The sequence below is a fragment of the Marmota marmota genome, unplaced genomic scaffold (genome assembly GCF_001458135.2).
Source record: "Marmota marmota marmota unplaced genomic scaffold, marMar, whole genome shotgun sequence".
Lineage (NCBI taxonomy): Eukaryota > Metazoa > Chordata > Mammalia > Rodentia > Sciuridae > Marmota > Marmota marmota.
Window position 1 is genome coordinate 361,545 of NW_026005707.1, and position 6,319 is coordinate 367,863.

Below are 6,319 nucleotides of genomic sequence, written 5' to 3' on the forward strand. Positions count from 1 at the left end.
TTTCATGTTCAAAAAATTAGAAAAACTTGAGATAACAGGAACATACCTCAACATCATACTGGCTCTCTACATTAATCCTAAGGCCAACATCATTCTAAAGGGAGAAAAACTAAAGACATTCCCTCTAAAAACTGGAACAAGACAGGGGTGCTATCTCTCACCATTTCTATTCAACATATTTCTTGAAACACTGGCCAGAGCAATTAGACAGACAAAAGATATTAAAGGAATAACTACAGGAAAAGAACTTAAATTAGCACTATTTGCTGACAATATGATTCTATACCTAGAAGACCCCAAAAGCACCACCAAAAAACTTCTAGAACTAAAAAATGAATTCAGCAAAGCAGCAGGATATAAAATTAACACACATTAAAAAAGGCATTTCTGTATATCAGTGACAACTCCTCAAGAAGGAAATAAGAAAAACTACCCCATTTATAGTAACTTCAAACAAAGGAACATAAGATACTTGGGAATCAACTAAACGAAAGAGGTGAAAGATCTATGCAAGGAAACCTACAGAACCCTAAAGAAAAAAATCAAAGAAGACCTTAGAAGATGGAAAGATCTACCTTACTCTTGCATAGGCAGAAGTAATATTATCAAAGTGACCATACAACCAAAAGCATTATACTGATTTAATGCAATTCTGATCAAAATCCCAATGGCATTTCACATAGAAATAGAAAAAGCAATCATGAAATTCATCTGGAAAAATAAGAATCCCAGAAAACCTAAAGCAATTATAAGCAGGAAGAGCAAAATAGGTGGTATCACTATACCAGGCCTTAAACTATACTACAGAGCAATAGTAACAAAAACAGCATGGTATTGGCACTAAAACAGGCCGGTAGACCAATGGTACAGAATAGAGGACACATAGACTAACTCACAAAATTACAATTATTTTACATTAGACAAAGGTGCCAAGAACATGCATTGGAGAAAAGATAGACTCTTCAACAAATGGTGCTGCGAAAACTGGAAATGCATTTTCAAAAAAATGAAATTAAAACCCTATCTCTCACCATGCACAAAACTCAACTCAAAGTGGATCAAGGACCTAGGATTTAAACCAGAGACTCTGCATCTAATAGAAGAAAAAGTAGGCCATAATCTTCATCACATGGGGCTAGGAGCCAAAACTTCCTTAATAAGATGCCTATAGCACAAGAATTAAAACCAAGAATCAACAAATGGGAAGGATTCAAACTAAAATGTGTCTCATCTGAAAAAAATCTGAGGTGAACAGAGAGCCTACATCCTGGGAGTAGATTTTTACCCCTCACACATCAGATAGAGAACTAATAACTAGTATATAAAGAACTCAAAATGCTAAGCACCAAAAAACCCAATAATCCAACCAACAAATTGGCCAAGGACCTGAAAAGTCACTTCTCAGAAATGGATGTAGAATCAATCAACAAATATTTAAAATAGTTCATCATCTCTTGCAATTAGAGAAATGCAAATCAAAACCACTGTAAGATATCATCTCACTCCTGTCAGAATGGTAGCTATCATAAAGACAAACAACAAGTGTTGGCAAGGATGTGGGGGAAAAGGCACACTCATACACTGTTGATGGGACTGCAAATTGCTGCAAACAACATGGAAAACTGTATAGAGATTCCTTTGAAATCTGAGAATGAAAACACCATTTGACTCAGCTATTCCTCTTCTGGGACTATTCTCAACGGACTTGAAAACAGCATACTACAGGGTCACAGCCATGTCAATGTTTATAGCAGCACAATGCAGAATAGCAAACTGTGGAGCCAACCCAAATGTCCTTCAGTGGATGAATAGATAAAAATATGGGGCAAACATACACAATGCAATTTTACTCAGCAATAATAAAATCATGGCAATTGCAGGTAAATGGACGGTATTGGAGAAGTGAAGTTAGGCAAACCCCCAAAATAAATGTTGAATGGTTTCTCTGATATAAGGAGGCTGACTATAGTGGGGTAGGGAGGGGGAGAACAGGAGGAATAGATGAATTCTACATAGGGCAGAGGGGTTGGAGAGGAGGGGAAGAGGCAGGGGATTAGCAGAGATTGTGGATTGTGATGACACTATTATCCAAAGTAAATGTATGAAGACACAAATTGGTGCCAACATACCTTATATACAACCAAAGATATGAAAAATTGTGATATATATGTGTATTAAGAGTTGTATTGCAGAAAGAAATGAGTACATATATAATGGCATAAATTAGCATGAATATACTTTCTATACAGTAATACAAAAAATGTGCTGTATGTGTAATAAGAATTGTAATTCATTCCACTGTTGTCGTGTATTTAAAAAAATAAATAATTTTTTAAAAAAGAAAGGTATTGAAACCCATTGGGGACACTATAATCCTACATGGCTATATATCTTAAAAACACAGAGCTGGAAGGGAAGATGCATGAACAACATGAGAAACCAAGAAAGAATGTGCCCCAAACAAAGATGCTACATTATTATATTCCATGGTCAGAATAGCAGGATAAATGGGAGAAGGTACATAATTTTCTGTGAATTACAGAATGATATGAGATCAAATACAGGCAGCAAAGGATCATTTTGATAAAGAGCTATATAAACAAATACAGAAAACAAAATATTCCTTCAATAAGGAGATAGAGATTTTGAAAAAAAAAAAAAACAGAGATACTTGAAATGAAGGAAACAGTAAACCAAATTAAGAACTCAATAGGAAGCATCTCCAACAGAATAGATCACTTGGAAGACAGAACCTCTGACATTGAAGGCAAAATATATAATCTTGAAAAAATAAAGTTGACCCCAGTGAAGATGGTAAGAAACCATGAGCAGAAGATTCAAGAATTGTGAGATAATATGAAAAGACCAAATTTAACAACGATTTGGATAGATGAAGGCATAGAGGTCTAAACTACAGAAATGGACAATCTATTCAATGAAATGATACCAGAAATATTTCCAAACATGTAGAGTGAATTGGGAAATCAAATACAAGGATCGTATAGAACCCCAAATGAACAAGATCACTACAGGTCTACACCAACGCAAATCATAATGAAAACACCTAGCATACAGGAGAAGCAGAGCATTTCAATTCCACAAGAGAAAGGAATCAAATTACATATGGGGAAAACCAATCAGGATCTATGATTTCTGAACTGAGACCCTGAAATCTACAAGATTCTGCAACAATATAAACCAAGCTCTGAAAGAAATGGATGCCAACCAAGAATCATACCCAGCAAAATTAAATTTTGATTAGCAATTAGATTTTGATTCAGATGTTATTTTATGACAAAATAAAAACCTTCCATCATACACAAAATTAAAAGAGTTTACAACGAGAAACCTGCACTACAGAACATCCTTGGCAAAATATTCCATGAGGAAGAAATGAACAACAATAAAAAAATCAGAAAAGGGTAGTATCACTCTAAAGGAAAAACCTATCAAAGAGAAACTGACTTAGTTAAATACCAAAAATAAACAAAAATAACAGGGAATAGAAATCTTGTCTCAATAATAACCCTGAAAGTTTAGTTCCAACTCAGCAATCAAAAGACAGGCAGATTGGATTAAAAACAAACAAACAAACAAACAAACAAACAAAAAAAACACTATGCTGACTCCAAGAGACTCATCTCATAGGAAAAGACACCCACAGACTGAAGGTGACAGGTTGGAAAAAAAATATCACTCAGGCTGGGGCTGGGGCTCAGTTGTAGAGCATTCACCTAGTACATTTGAAGCCCTATATTCGATCCTCAGCACCACATAAAACTAAACAATAAAGGTATTGTGTCCATAAACAAAAAGTAAATATTAAAAAAACCTAGCACTCACATATACTGTGGAGGTAAGTAGGGGTTTCCATTCTTATATCAAATAATGTGGACTTCAAGTGAAAGTTAATCAAAAGGGATAAAGAAGGACACTACATACTGCTTAAAGGAACCATACACCAACAAGACAGAACAATTATAAATATACACACCCCGCAATAAATGGAGCATCTTTGTTCAAACAGACTCTTCTCAAGTTTAAGGGCCAAGTAAACCACAATACAATAATTCTGGGTGACTTTAACACACCTCTTTTACCACTGGATTGATCTTCCAAACAATATCCAGACAGAAACTATAGAACTCAATAATACAATCAATAACTTAGATTTAACTGACATACATACACTATTTCATCCTTCAACAGGTGAAGACACTTTCTTCTCAGCAGCAAATGAATCCTTCTCTAAAATAGACCATATGTCATGCCAAAAAGGAACTCTAAGCAATACAGAAAAGTAAAGATACTACCCTACATTCTATCAGATCATAATGGAATGAAATTAGAAATCAATGATAAAAATAGAAGCTACTCCTCTACCTGGAGACTAAATAATATGCTAGTGAATGAACAATGGGTTGCATAAAACATCAAAGAGAAGATTTAAAAATTCTTAGAGGTGAATGAGGACACAGACAACATATCAAAATCTCTGGGACACTATGAAGGCATTACTAAGAGGAAAGTTCATTGCATGGAGTTCATTGCTTAAAAAAAGAAAAAGTCAAATAAATGACCTAAAATTACATCTCAAAGCCATAGGGAAAAAAATAATCAACACCAAAAGCAGTAAAGGACAGAAAATAATTAAAATCAGAGCTGAAATCAATGAAATTGGAACAAAAGAAGCAAATAAAAATTGACAAAGTGACTGGGAATGGAACCACCATTTGACCCAGCTATCCTACTCCCCGGTCTATACCCAAAGGACTTAAAAACAGCATACTACAGGGACACAGTCACAATGTTTTTAGCAGCACAATTCACAAGAGTTAAACTGTGGAGACAACATAGATGCCCTTCAGTGGATGAATGGATAAAGAAAACGTGGCATTTGTACACAATGGAATATTACTCAGCAATAAAAAAAATAAAATCATGGCATTTGCAGGTAAATGGATGGGATTGGAGAAGATAATGCTAAGTGAAGTTAGCCAAACCCAAAATAACAAATGCTGAATGTTTTCTCTGATATAAGGAAGCTGACTCATAGTGGGGTAGGGAGGGGGAGCATGGGAGGAATAGATGAATTCTATTTAGGGCAGAGTGGTGGGAGGAATAGGGAGGGGAAAGGGATTAGCAAGGATGGTGGAATATAATAGACATCATTATCCAATGTACATGTATGAACAAACGCATAGATGTCAACCTACTTTATATACAGAGATATGAAAAATTGTGCTGTATATGTGTAATAAGAATTGTACTATATTCCGCTGACATATATTTTTATTTTTTTTAATTTTCAAAATGAAAAGTTGGCTCTTTGAAAAAACAAATACATTTGATAAAACCTTATCCATGCTACTGTAGAGAAGGAGAGAAATACTCCAATTACTAAAATCCATGATGAAAAAGGAAATATCACTATGAACACTAGAGAAATATAGAAGATAATTAGAAATTATTTTGAAAATTTGTAATGCAATAAAACAGAAAATATTGAAGTCATCAAAAAGTGTCTAGAATCACGTGACTTACCCAAACTGACTAAGTTAAACAGATCATTTTCAAGCAATGAATTAGAAGACACGATCAAATGCCTACCAAACAAACAAACAAACAAAAAAAGCCCAGGACTCAATGGATACAAGACCTTCAAAGAAGAACTAACAGCAATACTCCTCAAATTATTCCATGAAATATAAAAAGAGGGAGCACTTCCAAACTCACTCTATAAGGCCAATATCTCCTTGATTCTAAAATCAGGCAAACACAGAAAAGAAAATGTACTTCAGACCAATACCTCTAAAAAGCAGAAGCAAAATTTCTGAACAAAATTCTGGCAAATCAAATACAAAAACATATCAAAAAAGATGGTTCATCATGATGAAGTGGGATTCATCCCAGGGATGCAAGGTTGGTTCAACATACAGAAATCAATAAATGTAATTCATCACATCAGTAGATTTAAAGATAAGAACCTTATGATCATCTCAACAAATGGAGAAAAAGCATTTGACACAATACAGCACCCCTTCATGTTCAAAACACTACAAAACTAGGGATAACAAGAACTTACCTCAACATTTTAAAGGCTATCTATGCTAAATTTCAGGCCAACATCATTCTAAATGGAGAAAAACTGAAGGCATTCCCTCTAACATCAGAAACAAGACAGGGATGCCCTCTCTCACCCCTTCTATTCAATATAGTTCTTGAAACACTGGCCAGACCAATTACACAGATGAAAGAAATTGAAAGAATATGTGTAGGAAAAGAAGAACTTAAACTAGCAGTGTTTGCTGATAATATG